Genomic DNA, 20,617 nt, shown 5'->3' on the forward strand with positions numbered 1-20,617 from the left:
AAAACCTTTCTTAAATATTACCCAGAGTTCTATCTTTTTATGATATCTAATGATCCTAGAGTCTTTTAATTAGGATATCTTTTATTAATCATAATTTACTATCTTTTTAGGATATCTAATGATCATAACATATTTTAATTAGGATATATTTTATTAATCCTAATTTACTATATCTTTTAGGATATCTAATGATCCTAACATATTTTAATTAGGATATCTTTAACTAATCCTAATTTACTATCATTTTAGGATATCTAACGATCCTCATGTATTTTAATTAGGATATATTTTATTAATCCTAATTTAGTATCCTTTTAGGATATGTAACGATCCTAACGTATTTTAATTAGGAAATCTATTATTAATCTTAATCTACTATCTTTTTAGGATATCTAACGATGCTAATGTATTTTAATTACCATTCCATGCATCCCTAATGGTAATACAAACTCTAAGGCAATTTTTAATGTATTATCATGAGCCCCTATAATCGAGGCTTTGACCGTAAATATACCCTAAATCGCGATGCTTCATCGAACGTCAAATAGTAACTTATATGGAAGGTATCTTGTCGAGATTGTAGATAAGAATTGCAGCTGGGGTTGTCATGGCCCCGTATAGATATATACATAACTTCATAGCTCTCGCAAGACTAACAATTATTAGTATTGGGGATATGCCGAATTTAATCAAGGCTTTTGGATGAATAACCAACTCACTAACACATTCACCCTAGGCTTTTATCTTTTATCTTTCCATAATTACCCTACGCATATATATATATATGTATGTATGTATGTATGTATGTATGTATGTATGTATGTATGTATGTATGTATGTATATAGTTTTTATATATATCATATATGTATTTGATAGTTATATTTATGATCTCATAATTATCCTATATATATAAATCGTCATATATATACCCTCACTACAATTATTTTAACATAATATTTGGGCAGAGTAACAGCTAAATATCGTGCATATCGTAAATCTTGTCTAGCATAACTCCTAGGTACTAAGGTTTTCTAGGGATTTTGCTATTATAACATATAAGTAACACCTATTCCTAGATTATTGGGCATTATAACCTATAGACATAAGATCATAGCATAAAACTAGGTATAGTATCCACAATTATGCTACCCTAAGGCATCTAGCTTAGTATAAAATGATTTGACATTTATAAAATAAATATTTTTTTAAAACCATTTGATAAGCATGTGTCCCCCATGAAAACATTCAAAATACTAAAATAGGGGCCGTGAACTCATTTTAATAGCATATCGAGAAGCATCCGAACTGCTACAACCGGAGTCTCTTGCCATCGGGATGGTATCGAAGTATGGAGAGAGAGTGTTTGGAGATTGGTTTGAGATGAAAAGAACTAGGAAACAAGCACCTCTATTTATAGTGGTGGTGTGCGCCCGTCACTCTCCTTGCGGCGTGCACTCGCTTCGTGACCCATGCAAATATTGCCACCAGTCACCCATCGGGTGGTCCATGTTTCAAATCTCCGACGAATTCGGGGCTCAGATGCGTGTGACGAGGATGGCATGCACATTGACATGCACCCTTAATTCCGTTTTAAATATTCATATTTTCTTCTTATGAACTTTGTTTCTTCCCTTCTTTATATATTTGTGTAGCTCTTTCCTAGAACTACAACTTTTACTTTCGGTTGCGTCGTAAAAGTCAAACTTTAATTTTTAACCCACATTTTAATATTTTATAAAAATCGTATCTCTTTCATACGACTTCCATTTTTTCCCTTCTTCCTTTCAAAGTTCTTAGCTCATGCTATACTACAAATTTCCTTTTTGTAGTGTTAGCCGAAACTCAACCAACCTCTTTTTGGCATGTTGACGTTAATAACGTTATTAGCGTTGTTGGTTTCTGTTCATCATAAAATCATAACTCTTCCGATTAGAGTTCGATTTTCTCGAGCTTTATATTTTTGGGATCACTAAGTCGTGTATTTTCCAAATGCACTAACCATTTTAACTTTTTGATTACTTTATTTTCGACTCAACTTTCCATATTATCATTCAATATGGTAGGGTTTTATCATTATGAGTCGATCCTAACTCCTAGTAACAATTAATGATCAAAAGCAATCAATTGTTACAAGTTTTTGTCGGAAAATGATTCCACTGTTGTCTTCACCAAATAATTTTTCTTTAATGTTATTCAGATTCGACACTTGAAGTTTTAGAATTCAAAAACCCCTCCAATGATGAAGTGTGTAGGGTTATCTACAAAATGGGGGTATAAAACTAAGCTTCAAGGAGCTTTTGATTTTCGGAAGAGCAAATTGCATGTAGTTTGAGAATGTGTATATTATCATATCATTCGATGTCTGTTTGGAAGAACTGGAGGAACTAATCAAATCAACAAGTTGTTATTAGATATCTTTTAGAGTATGTTTACTAGAGAAGAAGTAGGTTCGGGGGTGATTCTATGGGATTGTTTCTTGTGGTACATTGTCAAATATACTCCTTACGACGATCTCACAGAAGTAACTTCTGTGAGGTTCTGGTCGCTTCGCATTAGGGAACTTCATAACGAAGCTAGAATCTTCGTTAGTAATGATATCGGTCTCTTGTTTCTTCACGAAATCAAAATGCACACTCATCCTGAAGATCATCCATCTTTTGGACCTATTTGACAACTCCTTGAAGCCATGAAGCAATCGTATTAGAATTACTCGTGATGAATCCATGAAGTAATCCATATGCAATGTCTAATCCCTATGGACAATCTACAAATAATTGATGATAGTATTAAATCAATACCAACTCCCTAGAAGTATAATCAAATGTGGCTATTCGAATAAATTAATATCCAATAAGTAAAACATGAAAAGTAAAACACAAAAATAAATTAATTGAAAAATGTTTTCACACACTTTGAACATAAATAAATCCGTATTACTTAATGACCATTTAATTGCAATTTCTTGTTGTTACTTTGTTTCAAAACTATAAAATAACAACTAAAATATAGAATCTAATATCGTCTCTTCGCCTAATGCTCCTAGCATGATAAAAGTGCTTGATCTTACTTAAAGCGTTTGTGAGAGGATCAAAAGGATTCTCCACAGATAATACACGATTCACCATGATTTTGTCTCCTTCAATTTGCTGTTGGATGTAATCGTATTTTCTTTCGATATGTTGTGATCTACCATGATCCTTTGGTTCTTAGGTTAAAGCAACCACACATTCATTGTTGTAGAAAATCTCCATGGGATCTTTGATTTATGGAACAACTACAAGATCCCCAGTGAAATTCTCTAACCATGTTGTTTCCTATGCTGCCTCACTTGATGCGATGTAATCTGATTCACAAGTAGAATTAGCCACCGTCTGATGGTTGCAACACTTCCAAGTTACCACCCCACCAGTTAATAGAAACACCCAACCAAATTATTAATAACTATTATCTCGATCTATTTGAAAACTGGGGTCACTATAACCACTCACATTAAGTTTTTGTTTGCCACCAAAAACTAAGATCATAACTTTTGTTTTTTTGGAAATGCTTAAGTATTTTTTACTGTTGTCTAATGCTAGGATTTACCTGATATCTGCTAACCATGCTTAAAGGACATGCAACATCACGTTGAGTACATGTCATAGCATACATGATCGATCCTATAGCCGAAGCATATGGTACTTGACTCATAATATCCATTTTCCATAATTCATAGTCATGATAAGCAGCTATGGCAAGCATTAATCTTGGCAACTGTTGAAAATGTCTCATCATAGTCAAGCCTTGACTCTGAGTAAAGCCTTTAGTAACCAACCTTGCATTGAAGGTTTGTACATTACCATCCATGTCGACCTTCTTCATGAAGATCCATTTACAACCTACTATATTTCGGCCAGGTGACTGATCAACCAAAGTCAATACTTGGTTATCATACATGGATTGGATCTCACATTCCATTAGCTCTTCTTATTTTGTTGCTTTAGGGACTGCCATCAATTCCTTGTTGTTAGTTGGCTTATCCAAATTTACCAGTGAACTATCATTAATTAACATGTCCCCATCTATTATTAAATGGAAACCATATAACTTAGGTGGCATACTAACTCTATTGGATCGACAAAGTGGTAATGAATTGTCAATGGAATCAACAGGTTCAGCCTCAGGTTTAGAGCTAGTGTCTTCAGAGGTCCTATCATCTGATGAATCTTGAAGATCTTAAAGACCAATCACACTCCTACATTCATCTTTGGATATGAGCTCTCTCTCTCTCTCTCTCTATTTCTTTCTCTATCTTTATCTCTCTCTCTCTCTCTCTCTCGCTCTCTCTCTCACTCTCTCACTCTCATGCAATACTCCTCTTCGAGCTATAAAGGCCACGTTCTCATTAGGTCTATAGAAAGTGTATCCAAAGAAATTGTGTGGATATTTAAGTAAAATACACTTCTCGAAAATGAGTTCAAGTTTTTCTTGAGTTTCGTGCCTAACAAAAACTTCACAACGCTATATCTTGATATGTGCGAGTAAGGGAGGTTTCCCTGTCCACATTGCATGACGTATTTGTTGGATAAGGTGTCTAAGTCCATAACTTATTTGGTATATATACTTGACCCAACCGGCATGGTCCATTTGGGTTGCATCTCATCCAAACTATTATGGATAATTTTATGAGAGTTATACACATATGTTTATTAATATATTATAAGTTATAATATATTAATATGAAGTTATATTATTTCATTAGCTTTAGTCTTAAATTAATTATGAATTAATTTAGAGATTAAAAGGAAGACTAATTAGATTATGGGCTATTTGTTTTATATAGTGTGCGCTAATACTCATTTGTTAATGGGCTAGGCTTATATGGAAGTCCATGGATGATCCATGGAGCTTTTAACCCATGGATCCTTGTAAAGGAAAAGACATGGGTTATTAGGGTTTCACCCTAACCATGTACACTATATAAACATGCTTATGGAGCATGAAATGGCAACTAGTGAACTAGTGTGTGTGTGCTTGTGTGTGGCCGGATTTATACAAGTGTGTATACTCTCTCAAAGTTTTCCAAGAGTTTGTGGTGTTTTGTGATTCCATTTGAGGCATTCACACTATTGGTGCTTGGCCCTCAAACTCCTTAGAACCAAACTCACCAAAAAGGTATGTAATCTCTTCTAACTCTTTTATGTTGAAATGTTCCCCATGCCATGTTAGATAGGTTATAAACCTTGGAAAATTTAATATTTTGCATGTATTTAGAAAAACATAGATCCAAGGTTTATTAGGGTTGCATGCACACTTAGGAAGTGTTAGATTGCTCAAAACCCAACAGTGGTATCAGAGCCTAGGCTTGCTTGTTTGATACTTGATGCAAAATAGTGAAAAAAGTCAAAATCGTTGCTGTCTGCATGATGGACTCGCCGAGTCCATGGGGGGGACTCGACGAGTCCAAGGCAAACTTCAACCTACTCGTCAAGTAGGTTCATGCACTCGACGAGTAGGATCGAAACAGTGCATATTTTCGACTTTTGTTGCTGGAAATGGACTAGAAACATTACCCTAAAATGTTTTGGTGTTTTAAAAGTTATTTTAGTTGGTGTAATGGTTATTCTAATTCATTTACAATAGCATATATCAAAATTCCATGATTTTATGTGTTCATATAATTCTTGAAATTTTTGATGATCATGTTCATGTTCTTATGAATTTAGAAAAAGATAGGAATTATTTGCTGAATTGTTTAGAATTAATTCTTGATCATTTATGTGTTTTAATGGAGTCCATAATTTGTCCTCAAGTTATGGATTTCCAAAGGTCACTTTTATTTAACACACACTTAAAACACATAAGTTACATGAAAATGAAGAGTCTTCATTTTTATGAACCTTTAATTCATAAGTTATGAAATGAAGAGTTTTGCATAGTTACAAAACTTGCCCTCAAGTTTTGGAATATGTAAAGTTTCACACACTTTAATAAACTTTAATTCCAACCCTTAGAGTTTTAATAGTTAAAATTCAACCCTTATACTATTTATAACATTAATGGTTAATTATTATATATATGTATAAGAATAAGTCGTTTTACCGTTCGTCGGCCTAATTCACGAAGCCGGTCTATAAGGTGGGTATAAGGTTGTTGCCTATAAAATGGCGACTTAATGGGTGTCCATTCTCACCCACCGCTTGCTTGATCGGTGGAGGGTCGTTAGCCGAACGGGTAGAACAATGACTTTAAATCCTCATTAAAAGTATAATGAATATTATAAAGTAACTAAACTCTTTTAATTCCCAATCTTAGTTACCTTAGGAAAAATGTGAACATGGTGCTAGTCCATGGAATTCACACTTTGTACCTTACCAAGTCGTTGGTGGAGCGTGTGTGGTTAACCGGCACACTAACTAGGACTAGTAAGGATCACGAAGGGTGACTTAATGTTTTTCATAGATCAATGGAGCGTGTGTGGTTAACCGGCACATTCATTTGGTGATAATATTAAGGTTACCAAGTGAATTAGCATGGTTATTCACACCTTGTTTTGTGATCCTCGGCATCCCAGTCACAAAACTTGAAGGGCACAATCGAGATTGAAACATGCCATTGAAAAGTTCAATGAATCTCAAAAGAATCTAGGAATTTCAAATCCAATTAAAACTAATAAATCATTTCGTTTTCATGGTGGAAATTGGTGAATCGTCATTCACCTACCTTTCAAATCTATTATTACTTAGATTACGGCATCCCTCTTCTAAGTGTAATATATTATGATTGGGTCCTAGCCTTAATATTACATTTGGGTGTCTTATTAAGGATTCTATATATCTAATCTAAACTTACTCTCTTCCTTCAGATGTCTTCCAACACTAATGCTTCGGGCTCTAACCCAACTGGTTCTTTCTCTCTCATGAATCTTTGTGGGAGGGTCATCTTTGATGATTCCAATTTCATGGATTGGATTAGGAACATCAGGATGGTGACTCGTTATGAGGACAAAGAATATGTCCTCGATAAGGAGTTAAAAGAACTTGATGAGTCTACTGCTACTCCTGAGGAGATCACTGAATTCAGGACTCATGAGAGAGATGCTACTAAGGTGGCATGTATCATGATGGCCACGATGACAGCCAAGCTCCAAAAGTCATATGAAGATTTCTACCCTTTTGAGATGCACCAAGAGCTGATGGAAAGATACCATCAGAGTGCTCGTCAGGAGCGGTATGAAATAATCTCCTCCATAATAACTATCCGCATGAAGGACGGTGAATCCGTCACGGCCCACATGCAAAAGATGCAAAGGTATGTGGACCGTTTGCTGAAGCTGAATGTTAACATCCCTGAGGAGTTGGCAATTGACATCATTTTGCACTCATTGCCTTCTTGTTATGATCATTTTCGTATGACATATCATATGAACGAGGAGGAAATTACTCTCAGCAAGCTTCAAGGACTCTTGAAGACCGCGGAATCCGGTCTTAAGGGTAAAGCGGTTGTTACCTCTACTACTCCTACTCCAACATCTACCCCTGTTTTGGCTATTAGGCAAGGCAAAGGGAAGAAGAGGAAGCACCCTTCGAAGGGTACCAAGGGAAAGTCTCTTGAAGGCTCCTCATCAAAGACTAAGAACGGTTCTGTCACTCCTTCTGCCATTCCCAAGGATGCTGAATGTTTTTATTGCCATGAAAAGGCACACTGGAAGCGAAACTGCCCTAAGTACTTGCAGGATCTAAAGGATGGGAAAGTGAAACCCACCCATGCGGGTATTTACACTATATTGTCTAATTACTCAATATATTCCAACTCTTGGGTGCTTGATACAGGATGTGGTATTCACATATGTTCTAATTTGCAGGGCCTAAGAAGAAGTGAGAATGTGGAGCATGGGAAGATAAACTTGATCATGGGGAATAGGAAGGCTTCACCTGTTTCCAAGATTGGAGTTTATACTTTGTTGCTTAATAATGGGTTGAAATTAGATTTGAATAAATGTGTGTACTCGTCTGAAATGGCGAGGAATATTATTTCTTTTCATGCTTTGTACAAACAAGGTTTTACCTTTTCGTTTGATAATGAATGTGGTGGTATTAATGCTTTCTTTAAAAATGTGTTTTATTTTAAAGCATTACCTTGTGATGGTGTGTATGAAACTGTGTCGATTGTAGACAACTTAGGAAATAACGTGTTGTATATTGATTCTTCTACTAGCCTAGATAAAGCATCATCGTGGCATTGTCATCTTGGACATGTAAACAAGAAACGCATAGGCCAACTCCAAAAGAGTGGAGTCTTGGAATCATTTGACCTTAAATCGGATGATAGTTGTGAATCTTGTCTACTTGGAAAGATGACAAAATCACCCTTCACTGGAACTTGTGAGAGGGGTGAGGGTTTGTTGGACCTAATACATACTGATGTATGTGGGCCATTCAAAACCGCCACAAGGGATGCTAATCGGTATTATGCGACTTTTATTGATGATTTTAGTAGATATGGGTATGTCTACTTAATCAAACATAAGTCAGAAACCTTTGAAAGGTTTTAGGAATTCAAACAGGAAGTAGAAAATCAATTGGGCAGGAACATTAAGATGCTTCGATCCGATCGAGGTGGTGAGTATCTTAGCACCGAGTTCCTTGACTATCTTAAGGAGTGTGGGATTGTCTCACAATTGACTCCTCCCAGGACACCACAGCTGAATGGTGTGGCTGAGAGGCGTAATCGAACTTTGTTGGACATGGTTCGCTCCATGATGAGTCGAGTTTCGTTACCAATCTATTTTTGGGGGTATGCCTTAGAGACTGCCGCCCATATCCTTAATCTAGTCCCTACAAAGAAGGTTACCAAAACACCTCATGAGATGTGGACTGGGAAGGTTCCCAATTTGGACCACATCAAAATTTGGGGTTGCGAGGCTTTCGTGAGATGTGAGACTCATGATAAGCTTGAACCCCGAAGTGAAAGTTGTATTTTCATCGGCTACCCACAGAAATCCTTTGGTTACCTCTTCTATAGACCCAGTGAGAATGTGTTCTTTGTAGCAAGAAGAGAGGTCTTTCGCGAGAAAGAATTTATAAGCCAAGGAGACAGTGGGAGGCAAATTGATCTTGAAGAAATTCAAGAATCAATTGGTGAAGGAACCCCAGACACTAGCAATCAACCTGAGCAGGAAACTCCTGTTGATCCAGCTGACGAGTTTGTACCTCCGAGGCGTTCCACACGGGTTAGGAACACACCTTCGTTTTATTATGGCTTTCATATTACTACGGAAGGTGATACGTTTATCAGTGATAGTACACTGGTAAATTTGGATGAACCTAGCAGTGTTAAGGAAGCCATGGCAGGCCCGGAGTCTGCTAAATGGAAGGGGCTATGGACAGCGAGATACAGTCCATGTATGACAATCAAGTTTGGAACTTGGTTGACAATGTACCAGGCCGTAAAACAGTCGGGTGCAAATGGATCTTCAAGAAGAAGACAGACATGGAAGGAAAAGTGCATACTTATAAGGCTCGACTGGTTGCGAAGGGTTTTACTCAAACTCAAGGTATTGATTATGATGAAACGTTCTCGCCGGTAGCAAAGATTAAGTCTATTAGGGTTATGCTAGCCATCGCAGCATTTCATGATTATGAAATATGGCAAATGGATGTCAAAACCGCTTTCCTTAATGGAAAGTTGGCTGAGGATGTGTACATGAATCAGCCAGAGGGTTTTGTCAGTGCAGAGTACCCCAATAGAGTATGCAAGCTTGAGAAATCCATTTATGGATTAAAAGAAGCATCTCGTAGCTGGAATCTTTGTTTCGATGAGAAGGTCAAAGAGTTTGGTTTCTCGAGAAGCAAAGATGAGTCTTACGTGTATGTCAGAGCTAGTGGGAGTATAGTTAGCTTCTTGGTACTGTATGTGGATGACATACTACTTATAGGAAATGACATCCCAACCTTGCAGGAGGTTAAGTCCTGGCATGGGAAGTGCTTTGCTATGAAGGACCTAGGGGAGGCTGCCTATATCCTAGGGATAAGGATATTAAGAGAAAGGAGTAGAAGACTAATTGGACTTAGTCAGAGTACCTACTTGGATAAGGTGTTGAAAAGGTTTAACATGGAGAATTCCAAGAAAGGAGATTTACCGATCCAAAGCAATACCAAACTGAGTAAGACTCAGAGTCCGAGTACAGAGGCAGAGATAGCTGATATGAGCCAACAACCGTATGCTTCCGCTGTTGGCTCGATCATGTATGCTATGACTTGTACCCATCCTGATGTGGCATTTGCTTTGAGCATGGTCAGCAGGTATCAGGGGAACCCTGGAAAGGCTCATTGGACTGCGGTAAAGAAGATTCTCAAGTACCTGCGTAGGACTAAGGATTGTGTCCTTACCCTTGGTGGGAGTGATGACTTGAGAGTATTAGGGTATAGTGATGCTAGTTTTCAGACTGATAGGGATAATTTCCGCTCTCAGTCGGGCTGGATCTTCACCTTAAATGGAGGGGCAATTTCTTGGAAGAGTTCCAAGCAGGAGACGGTGGCTGATTCGACTTGTGAATCAGAGTATATAGCAGCGAGTGAAGCAGCGAAGGAGGCGATATGGCTAAAGAACTTCATCGGAGACCTTGGAGTTGTACCAGCTATTAAGGAGCCTATGGAGATTTTCTGTGACAACAATAGTGCGGTTGCCTTAGCCAAGGAACCAAGAGATCATGGCAGATCCCGACACATTGATAGAAAATTTCACTTCATAAGACACAAGATTGAAGAAGGACTCCTCGTGGCAAGGAGGATATCGTCGGATGAGAATCCTGCAGCTCCCCTTACGAAGGGACTGACGAGGGTTAAGTATTTTCAGTATGCGAGGCACATCGGGCTAAGGGACGATATTAGTTTTACAGATTAGATAGTTTTCCTGAAACTTGTAAAATGTAATCGACGTTTGATGATGAATAAAATTTGTGATTTATTTATGAGTAAAGTGTTACTATCATTGTCATTTATTTACTATTGTTTCAGTTTTGCATGTTTTGACTTCCAGAATAATTAATTTATTCAAACCTCCACAATCGATCATACGTCGGAAGTAGGTATGAATCAAGATTGTCATGAATTGGGTTTGTAGATGGCTAAAAGGTGTTTAGACATGGCAATGGTTGCTGCAACATTCATGAGTACTCATAAGTTATGAGTATTGGTATAAACCCATGCTCACTTGTATCACTTCATGGAATTTATCTCGAGTGATCGTGAGACGATAACATCATATAAATCTTTAAACCTAGAGATATGAGTTGTTTCCTATGAGTTGGTTGTGCATTGATTGCACATAAACGCATCAGTAACTTGATCTTATAAAACGTGCCTTTGTGTACAATTCAATAAGTAGTAGAAAAAGCATATCAGTCGAAGTTTATCTGTTCCTTCTAGAAATAGAAGCGATATCTGGGCCCCTCGATGATTTTGTGTTGACCCATGTACCGGGCCCGGTCAGAACTAAACTGATGTGTTCAGTGAAGTTCTTCGTCAAACAAATCGGAAAATCGAGAAACAACTGCTAGACAATAAGCAAGACATAGTTCCATGTGTTTGTCCGGCTGATATCATGAGAACAAAGGATTATGTGATCACTTGTCTTAAAATGGCGCTTCATAGTTCGACGGAGTTTTCGAGAGCTACGATTGTTGGTTAGTTCCTGAAGTTATATAGGCAAATACAGTTATTAGACTTATCCAAGTGGGAGTCTGTTGGATAAGGTGTCTAAGTCCATAACTTATTTGGTATATACTTGACTCGACCGGCATGGTCCATTTGGGTTGCATCTCATCCAAACTATTATGGATAATTTTATGAGAGTTATACACATATGTTTATTAATATATTATAAGTTATAATATATTAATATGAAGTTATATTATTTAATTAGTTTTAGTCTTAAATTAATTATGAATTAAATTAGAGATTAAAAGGAAGACTAATTAGATTATGGGCTATTTGTTTTATATAGTGTGGGCTAATACTCATTTGTTAATGGGCTAGGCTTATATGGAAGTCCATGGATGATCCATGGAGCTTTTAACCCATGGATCCTTGGAAAGGAAAAGACATGGGTTATTAGGGTTTCACCCTAACCATGTACACTATATAAACATGCTTATGGAGCATGAAATGGCAACTAGTGAACTAGTGTGTGTGTGCTTGTGTGTGGCCGAATTTATACAAGTGTGTATACTCTCTCAAAGTTTTCCAAGAGTTTGTGGTGTTTTGTGATTCCATTTGAGGCATTCACACTATTGGTGCTTGGCCCTCAAACTCCTTAGAACCAAACTCACCAAAAAGGTATGTAATCTCTTCTAACTCTTTTATGTTGAAATGTTCCCCATGCCATGTTAGATAGGTTATAAACCTTGGAAAATTTAATATTTTGCATGTATTTAGACAAACATAGATCCAAGGTTTATTAGGGTTGCATGCACACTTAGGAAGTGTTAGATTGCTCAAAACCCAACAGTATTTTGACAACCTTCTTATTAGGAACAAGATTAAGGATATGGGCAGCTGTCCCTCAGGAATTGCCCCATACTGATTTAAGAAGCGAAGCTTGACTCATCATCGAACGAACGCTGTCTAGGAATTTTCGATTTCGCCTCTCAGCTACACCATTGAGTTGTGTTATCCTAGGAGTTGATAATTGTGAAATGATTTCACATTCCTTAAGATAGTCTATGAACTAATTACTAAGATATTCTCCACCTTTTTGAGTTCAGAGCATCTTTATTTTCTTGCCCAAATGATTCTCTACTTTATCCTTAAACTCTTTGAACTTGTCCAAGGTTTCCAATTAATGTTTGAATAAGTAGACATAGCCATATCGGATATAATAATTAGTAAACGTCACATAGTAGTGATTAGCATGCCTTGTGGAAGATATGAAAGGCCCATATACATCTGTATTTATTTGGTCTAACAATCATCCACCTCTTTAACAAGTACCAACTAAAGGTGAGTTAGTCATCTTGCCTCATAGACAAGATTCACATTGATCATATTACTTTAGGTCAACCGATTCCAAAACTCCATACTTATGGAGCTGGGAAATGTGTTTCTTGTTTATAAACCCAACTCGACAATGCTATAAGTACGCCTTGTGTAAACTAGTAGAAGAATAATTATTTAAACAAAATTGCCAAGTTCATTCACACATATAATAGTTTCATACACACCATAACATAGATAAGAATTTAAAATAAATGCAACATTTTTATAAACTAAAATTGCACCATTATCATTGCGAAAACCATAATGACAACATTGTCTAAATGAAGCATGAAATGAAATTTTGTTCCTTGTCATTTATGATGAATAACAGTCATTGTTTTAATCAACCCTAACACTATTATAAAAAATTAGTTCATAAGTCCCAATCTTGGTAACAACTGACTTTATCTTGTTCCCCATGATCAGGTGCATATTTCCATTCTTGACATCTTCACTTTCCCTTAGTCCTTACATATAAGAACAAATATGGAAACCGCATACTGTATCAAGAATCTAAGAGTTTGAAACATAAGTGTTATTGATTTCAATAGAGTACATTCTAGATGAAGAGCCAAACACCTTGCCTTTAGAAGCTCTCACTTCTTGTAGGTCCTTGGGGTAACTTATCTTCTAATGACCATTTTTGCCACAATGAAAGCACATGACTTATTTTGGATCACCTACATGAAGAGCGTCAAAGTGAACATTCCCTTTGAACCACTGGACTCTCCAATGTGGAATTTCCTTTTCTACCTGGGTTGGGAATAGGATTCTCTCTTCTTTCCTTTGACTTGTTGAATAACCATGGCTAGGGCACTTGTAATACTGTTGTAATGAGAATTTTTCATCCCCGCTTCAGCTGTTTGCAATAGAATGTGAAGCTCAATCAATGTGATCGTAGTATTGTTAAAATACTAGGTCATAATGAACTAATCATAACTACTTGGAAAGGAGTTGAGCACCAACAAGCTCCTTGTCAAAGTTGAGATTGACCTTATCCAATCTCTCCATGTGTTATATGCATTTTCTGCACAATAATGCACACATATTCCTCTTCTTTCAACTTTCACACCATAAGGGTTTGACGAATTCATAACACTCTTGTCTTTTTTTTTCTGTGGAATATTTAAGCAAGATCCAAGTTCATTTCGTATGGCTAGTAATCCTTATAGACTTTTGGAGTTCAGGTTCCATAGTGTTAATCATAATGCAATCGACCTTAGTGGTGTCATCAACATGTTGATTATAATCAATGTGTTCCTCATGAGTAACAGTTTCTTTCGATTAGATTGTTGAGAATATAATCTTTGTTCTCATATCTCAGTTTCATTTCAAATTTCACATCCAATCCTTGTACTTTGGACTAGTAAGATTGTCCATTGAAAGGATTTACAAAAGAGTGAAGTTGTGAGTGGACAGATGTGGAGGAAGTGGAATATCACTATTTCTAGAAATCTTAAATAAGAGATAAGATTTTAGTTAGTTGATTATTCCTTAATATTCTAACCTAAATTATAATTCAAGGCTAGGATCCAAAAATACAATTCGAAATTAAGAAGTGGGATGTTGTAATCGGATTTTGAGTTTATTTTAGGTAGGTAATCCCCTTTACCAATTTCAATCTATTATGAAATTCCATTGAAAAGTAAAACACAAAAATAAGTAAAACATGAAAAGTAAAACACAAAAATAAATTAATTGAAAAATGTTTTCACACACTTTGAACATAAATAAATCCATATTACTTAATCACCATTTAATTGCAATTTCTTGTTGTTACTTTGTTTCAAAACTATAAAATAACAACTAAAATATAGAATCTAATATCGTCTCTTCGCCTAATGCTCCTAGCATGATAAAAGTGCTTGATCTTACTTAAAGCGTTTGTGAGAGGATCAAAAGGATTCTCCACAGATAATACACGATTCACCATGATTTTGTCTCCTTCAATTTGCTGTTGGATGTAATCGTATTTTCTTTCGATATGTTGTGATCTACCATGATCCTTTGGTTCTTAGGTTAAAGCAACCACACATTCATTGTTGTAGAAAATCTCCATGGGATCTTTGATTTATGGAACAACTACAAGATCCCCAGTGAAATTCTCTAACCATGTTGTTTCCTATGCTGCCTCACTTGATGCGATGTAATCTGATTCACAAGTAGAATTAGCCACCGTCTGATGGTTGCAACACTTCCAAGTTACCACCCCACCAGTTAATAGAAACACCCAACCAAATTATTAATAACTATTATCTCGATCTATTTGAAAACTGGGGTCACTATAACCACTCACATTAAGTTTTTGTTTGCCACCAAAAACTAAGATCATAACTTTTGTTTTTTTGGAAATGCTTAAGTATTTTTTACTGTTGTCTAATGCTAGGATTTACCTGATATCTGCTAACCATGCTTAAAGGACATGCAACATCACGTTGAGTACATGTCATAGCATACATGATCGATCCTATAGCCGAAGCATATGGTACTTGACTCATAATATCCATTTTCCATAATTCATAGTCATGATAAGCAGCTATGGCAAGCATTAATCTTGGCAACTGTTGAAAATGTCTCATCATAGTCAAGCCTTGACTCTGAGTAAAGCCTTTAGTGACCAACCTTGCATTGAAGGTTTGTACATTACCATCCATGTCGACCTTCTTCATGAAGATCCATTTACAACCTACTATATTTCAGCCAGGTGACTGATCAACCAAAGTCAATACTTGGTTATCATACATGGATTGGATCTCACATTCCATTAGCTCTTCTTATTTTGTTGCTTTAGGGACTGCCATCAATTCCTTGTTGTTAGTTGGCTTATCCAAATTTACCAGTGAACTATCATTAATTAACATGTCCCCATCTATTATTAAATGGAAACCATATAACTTAGGTGGCATACTAACTCTATTGGATCGACAAAGTGGTAATGAATTGTCAATGGAATCAACAGGTTCAGCCTCAGGTTTAGAGCTAGTGTCTTCAGAGGTCCTATCATCTGATGAATCTTGAAGATCTTAAAGACCAATCACACTCCTACATTCATCTTTGGATATGAGCTCTCTCTCTCTCTCTCTATTTCTTTCTCTATCTTTATCTCTCTCTCTCTCTCTCTCTCTCTCTCGCTCTCTCTCTCACTCTCTCACTCTCATGCAATACTCCTCTTCGAGCTATAAAGGCCACGTTCTCATTAGGTCTATAGAAAGTGTATCCAAAGAAATTGTGTGGATATTTAAGTAAAATACACTTCTCGAAAATGAGTTCAAGTTTTTCTTGAGTTTCGTGCCTAACAAAAACTTCACAACGCTATATCTTGATATGTGCGAGTAAGGGAGGTTTCCCTGTCCACATTGCATGACGTATTTGTTGGATAAGGTGTCTAAGTCCATAACTTATTTGGTATATATACTTGACCCAACCGGCATGGTCCATTTGGGTTGCATCTCATCCAAACTATTATGGATAATTTTATGAGAGTTATACACATATGTTTATTAATATATTATAAGTTATAATATATTAATATGAAGTTATATTATTTAATTAGCTTTAGTCTTAAATTAATTATGAATTAATTTAGAGATTAAAAGGAAGACTAATTAGATTATGGGCTATTTGTTTTATATAGTGTGCGCTAATACTCATTTGTTAATGGGCTAGGCTTATATGGAAGTCCATGGATGATCCATGGAGCTTTTAACCCATGGATCCTTGTAAAGGAAAAGACATGGGTTATTAGGGTTTCACCCTAACCATGTACACTATATAAACATGCTTATGGAGCATGAAATGGCAACTAGTGAACTAGTGTGTGTGTGCTTGTGTGTGGCCGGATTTATACAAGTGTGTATACTCTCTCAAAGTTTTCCAAGAGTTTGTGGTGTTTTGTGATTCCATTTGAGGCATTCACACTATTGGTGCTTGGCCCTCAAACTCCTTAGAACCAAACTCACCAAAAAGGTATGTAATCTCTTCTAACTCTTTTATGTTGAAATGTTCCCCATGCCATGTTAGATAGGTTATAAACCTTGGAAAATTTAATATTTTGCATGTATTTAGAAAAACATAGATCCAAGGTTTATTAGGGTTGCATGCACACTTAGGAAGTGTTAGATTGCTCAAAACCCAACAGTGGTATCAGAGCCTAGGCTTGCTTGTTTGATACTTGATGCAAAATAGTGAAAAAAGTCAAAATCGTTGCTGTCTGCATGATGGACTCGCCGAGTCCATGGGGGGGACTCGACGAGTCCAAGGAAAACTTCAACCTACTCGTCAAGTAGGTTCATGCACTCGACGAGTAGGATCGAAACAGTGCATATTTTCGACTTTTGTTGCTGGAAATGGACTAGAAACATTACCCTAAAATGTTTTGGTGTTTTAAAAGTTATTTTAGTTGGTGTAATGGTTATTCTAATTCATTTACAATAGCATATATCAAAATTCCATGATTTTATGTGTTCATATAATTCTTGAAATTTTTGATGATCATGTTCATGTTCTTATGAATTTAGAAAAAGATAGGAATTATTTGCTGAATTGTTTAGAATTAATTCTTGATCATTTATGTGTTTTAATGGAGTCCATAATTTGTCCTCAAGTTATGGATTTCCAAAGGTCACTTTTATTTAACACACACTTAAAACACATAAGTTACATGAAAATGAAGAGTCTTCATTTTTATGAACCTTTAATTCATAAGTTATGAAATGAAGAGTTTTGCATAGTTACAAAACTTGCCCTCAAGTTTTGGAATATGTAAAGTTTCACACACTTTAATAAACTTTAATTCCAACCCTTAGAGTTTTAATAGTTAAAATTCAACCCTTATACTATTTATAACATTAATGGTTAATTATTATATATATGTATAAGAATAAGTCGTTTTACCGTTCGTCGGCCTAATTCACGAAGCCGGTCTATAAGGTGGGTATAAGGTTGTTGCCTATAAAATGGCGACTTAATGGGTGTCCATTCTCACCCACCGCTTGCTTGATCGGTGGAGGGTCGTTAGCCGAACGGGTAGAACAATGACTTTAAATCCTCATTAAAAGTATAATGAATATTATAAAGTAACTAAACTCTTTTAATTCCCAATCTTAGTTACCTTAGGAAAAATGTGAACATGGTGCTAGTCCATGGAATTCACACTTTGTACCTTACCAAGTCGTTGGTGGAGCGTGTGTGGTTAACCGGCACACTAACTAGGACTAGTAAGGATCACGAAGGGTGACTTAATGTTTTTCATAGATCAATGGAGCGTGTGTGGTTAACCGGCACATTCATTAGGTGATAATATTAAGGGTACCAAGTGAATTAGCATGGTTATTCACACCTTGTTTTGTGATCCTCGGCATCCCAGTCACAAAACTTGAAGGGCACAATCGAGATTGAAACATGCCATTGAAAAGTTCAATGAATCTCAAAAGAATCTAGGAATTTCAAATCCAATTAAAACTAATAAATCATTTCGTTTTCATGGTGGAAATTGGTGAATCGTCATTCACCTACCTTTCAAATCTATTATTACTTAGATTACGGCATCCCTCTTCTAAGTGTAATATATTATGATTGGGTCCTAGCCTTAATATTACATTTGGGTGTCTTATTAAGGATTCTATATATCTAATCTAAACTTACTCTCTTCCTTTAGATGTATTCCAACACTAATGCTTCGGGCTCTAACCCAACTGGTTCTTTCTCTCTCATGAATCTTTGTGGGAGGGTCATCTTTGATGATTCCAATTTCATGGATTGGATTAGGAACATCAGGATGGTGACTCGTTATGAGGACAAAGAATATGTCCTCGATAAGGAGTTAAAAGAACTTGATGAGTCTACTGCTACTCCTGAGGAGATCACTGAATTCAGGACTCATGAGAGAGATGCTACTAAGGTGGCATGTATCATGATGGCCACGATGACAGCCAAGCTCCAAAAGTCATATGAAGATTTCTACCCTTTTGAGATGCACCAAGAGCTGATGGAAAGGTACCATCAGAGTGCTCGTCAGGAGCGGTATGAAATAATCTCCTCCATAATAATTATCCGCATGAAGGACGGTGAATCCGTCACAGCCCACATGCAAAAGATGCAAAGGTATGTGGACCGTTTGCTGAAGCTGAATGTTAACATCCCTGAGGAGTTGGCAATTGACATCATTTTGCACTCCTTGCCTTCTTGTTATGATCATTTTCGTATGACATATCATATGAACGAGGAGGAAATTACTCTCAGCAAGCTTCAAGGACTCTTGAAGACCGCGGAATCCGGTCTTAAGGGTAAAGCGGTTGTTACCTCTACTACTCCTACTCCAACATCTACCCCTGTTTTGGCTATTAGGCAAGGCAAAGGGAAGAAGAGGAAGCACCCTTCGAAGGGTACCAAGGGAAAGTCTCTTGAAGGCTCCTCATCAAAGACTAAGAACGGTTCTGTCACTCCTTCTGCCATTCCCAAGGATGCTGAATGTTTTTATTGCCATGAAAAGGCACACTGGAAGCGAAACTGCCCTAAGTACTTGCAGGATCTAAAGGATGGGAAAGTGAAACCCACCCATGCGGGTATTTACACTATATTGTCTAATTACTCAATATATTCCAACTCTTGGGTGCTTGATACAGGATGTGGTATTCACATATGTTCTAATTTGCAGGGCCTAAGAAGAAGTGAGAATGTGGAGCATGGGAAGATAAACTTGATCATGGGGAATAGGAAGGCTTCACCTGTTTCCAAGATTGGAGTTTATACTTTGTTGCTTAATAATGGGTTGAAATTAGATTTGAATAAATGTGTGTACTCGTCTGAAATGGCGAGGAATATTATTTCTTTTCATGCTTTGTACAAACAAGGTTTTACCTTTTCGTTTGATAATGAATGTGGTGGTATTAATGCTTTCTTTAAAAATGTGTTTTATTTTAAAGCATTACCTTGTGATGGTGTGTATGAAACTGTGTCGATTGTAGACAACTTAGGAAATAACGTGTTGTATATTGATTCTTCTACTAGCCTAGATAAAGCATCATCGTGGCATTGTCATCTTGGACATGTAAACAAGAAACGCATAGGCCAACTCCAAAAGAGTGGAGTCTTGGAATCATTTGACCTTAAATCGGATGATAGTTGTGAATCTTGTCTACTTGGAAAGATGACAAAATCACCCTTCACTGGAACTTGTGAGAGGGGTGAGGGTTTGTTGGACCTAATACATACTGATGTATGTGGGCCATTCAAAACCGCCACAAGGGATGCTAATCGGTATTATGCGACTTTTATTGATGATTTTAGTAGATATGGGTATGTCTACTTAATCAAACATAAGTCAGAAACCTTTGAAAGGTTTTAGGAATTCAAACAGGAAGTAGAAAATCAATTGGGCAGGAACATTAAGATGCTTCGATCCGATCGAGGTGGTGAGTATCTTAGCACCGAGTTCCTTGACTATCTTAAGGAGTGTGGGATTGTCTCACAATTGACTCCTCCCAGGACACCACAGCTGAATGGTGTGGCTGAGAGGCGTAATCGAACTTTGTTGGACATGGTTCGCTCCATGATGAGTCGAGTTTCGTTACCAATCTATTTTTGGGGGTATGCCTTAGAG

The sequence above is a fragment of the Lactuca saligna genome, chromosome 4 (genome assembly GCF_052625555.1).
Source record: "Lactuca saligna cultivar CGN05327 chromosome 4, ASM5262555v1, whole genome shotgun sequence".
Classification (NCBI taxonomy): domain Eukaryota; kingdom Viridiplantae; phylum Streptophyta; class Magnoliopsida; order Asterales; family Asteraceae; genus Lactuca; species Lactuca saligna.